Source organism: Gadus chalcogrammus, chromosome 2 (assembly GCF_026213295.1).
Source record: "Gadus chalcogrammus isolate NIFS_2021 chromosome 2, NIFS_Gcha_1.0, whole genome shotgun sequence".
In the NCBI taxonomy this organism is placed as follows: domain Eukaryota; kingdom Metazoa; phylum Chordata; class Actinopteri; order Gadiformes; family Gadidae; genus Gadus; species Gadus chalcogrammus.
Window position 1 is genome coordinate 23,034,476 of NC_079413.1, and position 3,691 is coordinate 23,038,166.

Genomic DNA, 3,691 nt, shown 5'->3' on the forward strand with positions numbered 1-3,691 from the left:
GTGTACTGCAAAATGACGAGAGAAGGACAGGCAAGACTCACAGTTTATCATTTTTGTTAAGTCAATAAAACGTGTTTTTTTTTTTTCTTTATAAGACAGTGTGCGCCTGCACAAAGCTTACTGAAATATGTGTCAGATCTGCTCTGAGGATAAAGGATATAGGAGAATATCGACATTAGAACAAGTAGTATTATCGCCCCCCCCCCCCAGTTCAGGCCCTAGGGGCGGCTAGGCAGCCCAGAGGGATTGTACATTGCTTGTGGCGTTTCGTCACCCCCCCCCCCCCCCCCCGATTTATCAGAAAAACTGGTTTTCCTCACATTTTCCTTTTGCCAAGGACTTTTTGTCTTCAAGCATTTAAACGTTATCCAGCATCTTCAGCGCACAGACACAAACAAAGTATTTACATCCAAACAAGAACCAACCATTAAAATCAATCCCTTTCTTTAACTTCTTGCTAGTTCTCTTTACTACCCCCCCCCATTGGATTTGGCATGACAGAGTTCAAGGTCTCTCCATCTAACACACACACCCACACACACACGGTTGTATGCAGCACCAGCGGTAGACTAGGCCTGGAGACCATCCGTATGGAACCACAGTTGGATCGCTACAGCGACACAAAACAATACACGATATAAAGATGGCCGACATGACGGCAGCAACAGCAACAGGGAGCATTAAAGACATGATGGTTCTTGTTCTTGGTGGGGGGGGGGGGGGGGGGGGGGGGTGGGGGGGGGGGGGCTTTGTTCCTTCCCGACTAATTGCCAAGCTAATAAATAATGAAGGGGCCAACACCAGCTCAGTGATTGGGGCAATCCCCGGTCATCAAACTAGGGGCCAGCTGCAGCCAGGCTTCACGGTAATCACTGTTAACACTTGACTGATCTAGAGAACACTACGCAGTTAATTCAAGAGTCTCCAAACACTAGCATTACACACCAAAATGTTGTCCCTCTTAAGAAGATGGGGACGCGACATAGTTCGGAAAAAACAATTTCGAGAAACCAACCATTTGAAAAGCGATTAGAAACCACGGGTAATGTTTGGGTCATTTCAACGAGAATGATGATTGGATGCCGGGGAAAGGGGAGGCGACCGGCTTAGAGGAGGGGCCCGTTATAAAGGCTGGCTCCTGAAGCTTAAGGGACCCACCCTCTTCCATCGTCAGCCATTAGAAACACAAACACAAAGTCCTGGAGAACTGCCAACGAGCCTACCGGCACGCAGCGAAGACGCAGGCAGTCCACAAAACGTTACCCTGTCAGAAAAATCACTCTCAAGTACAGCTTCTTCTAACTAGTTGTAAATAGCATAAGTCCCACCCCCAACATGTTCACACACAGCTTTCCGTAGCCATCGGCTGTAATCCACTACAAGTGCAAAATCCCAAGGATTCTCCGTTTAACTCGCAATAATGAATGATGAAAATAGTTAGGGAGTTCTGCCTTGTAAATCTGTCCAACAAACACGCACAAAACAAAAAACAAAAACACAAGCAATATATACGAATATAGAGATTTGTTCAGCAACAAGATCTGGAATTAAAGGTAAACGTATCTTTTGCTTTTCAGTTTTGATTGATTAAGTTCTATATATATATATATATATTTGGTAAAGAGCGGTTGAATACTGGCACACACCACGGTCAAGTCTGGCTAATACTCAAGAGGGCCCGTCGCATGACTGCATATGCCTTGGAAGGTTTCTTAAATAGAATATTCACGGTTCAAACTGAAATACACAAAACAACGCAAGCTACTCAGAACTACTACGGGAAGGAGGGGAGGGATTTCAAATCTACAAAACAGCTTGAAAATACACTCGCAAAATCAAATGATCGCAAAATTAAGGTCCATGGCTTAGCCTAATGTTGATTTCTCAGTCCCCACCCCAGAATATTGTGCATCTTTGTCCACTAAACAATCACTGTTCTAGGTAAAGTCTGTGTTGTATGACTTGTATCACTCGTGTTGGATTTCTTGTCCCCCTCCCTGCCACACAGACAGGCACAAACACACAATCACACAATCGAGTACAGAGCAGCAACCCCATACACTTACTCTCGCACAGTATGTAGTTGAGAGACGAGATCAGTCAGCTCAATAGTTTAAGATGCTGCCCCTCCACAACCCCTCTTAAGGAGAAAAAAATGTGTACAACAATACAATCATATTCTATTTGTAAACAGGTAAAAGCCACTTGACTTATTGTTGCATCTTCGGACACAATTAGAATCAAGGCAATGAAATGTGGACGACTTTTGCACCGTTAAAAATATATAGAGCAAGACTAAATAATTTTGTTTGGTTTCCTTTTTTTTTTCTGGGTTTTCTTTTTTCATAGCTTTTTTTTTCTTTTTTTGTCAACCTTTGCTTTCCTCAAACACATTACTTTGTGACAGTGAGAGCGATTCACAAGAAGGTCATAATGGTTCGCATTGTATACTTAGACATTTTTAAAAACACTTGTGAAACGTGGAAAGAGAAAAGACAACGAAAAAGAGAAAGGAAAGTGCCTCTCTCTCTGGGCTTTGCGAGAGGCGTTACAGTATGCATAGATACAGGTTTTGCCTCTTCTCTTGGTTTTTTTTTTTCTCTGAATTTACGAACAAACCACCCACTTGATAGTGAGCCAGTGACTCGGTCACATGCACACGCTGACAGAAAACAAACAGGCCACACAGATTCCTCTGGTTGGGTCGGCGAGTGGCGGGGGCGGGGCGGGGGGGAGCAGGGACAGGAAAATAAAGCATGGAAGCAAGAGAAGGCATGAGCGAGAGCTAGGGCAGGCGAGAGAGCGAGCAGCGGGCCTGGACCGGCCACTCCTCGGGGAGGGGGACAAGGAAGGAGGGACAAGGAAGGAGAGACATGGAAGGAGACGCTCCGAGGGGGGGGGGGGGGACATGGAAGGAGCTGCTCCGAGGGGAGGGGGGGACAGGGAAGGAGCTTCTCCGAGGGGAGGGGTGAGACATGGAGGGAGCTTCTCCGAGGGGAGGGGGGGGACATGGAGGAGCTTCTCCGAGGGGAGGGGGGGGACATGGAAGGGGGGGGGGGGGGGGTGAAAGGAAGCGGTTGCGGACAGTAGGATGGCGAGCATCTGCAGCTTTAAAGCAGTTATTTGGCAGAGAAGAAAAAAAAAACACAACAAAACTTACAGACCTATACGTAGTTTTCAGTGCTAGAAGTTGGATTTTCCTTTCCTACAAGAGTAGTAGTTTATTATTATTATTATTATTAAACTACACAGGGGACAGGGGAACTGGCTTTGATTTCCTGAGAACCATCGCTGGTTATTTAGCAGACAAAAAAAGAGGAATAGTTTCAAAAACCAACGCCATGGCCAAAAACACTGATCCGAATTCACGAGTTTACAAAGCATTGTCTTCATCCCTCAATAACAGTTTTAATTCGTTTTTTCTGTCTATTTTTGGTAATTTTATTTTTTTTGTAGAACGTTTTTCGTATTTTTTTTTTTTTTTGTATTTTTTGCTTATTTTATTCCATTTTTCTCTTTTAAAATGAATGAAGAATGAACACACCTTCTGCTCCGAAGTCTTGTAAACAAGAGGTTGCAGTGTGGCACCTCCAAAAAACAATTGAAAGCCTATTCTGAAAGTGCTGTTCCCCTCTTGCCCACTAGAGGGGGCACCAGGGGGCTTGCTAAAAGTCCTCACGCACATCCAACA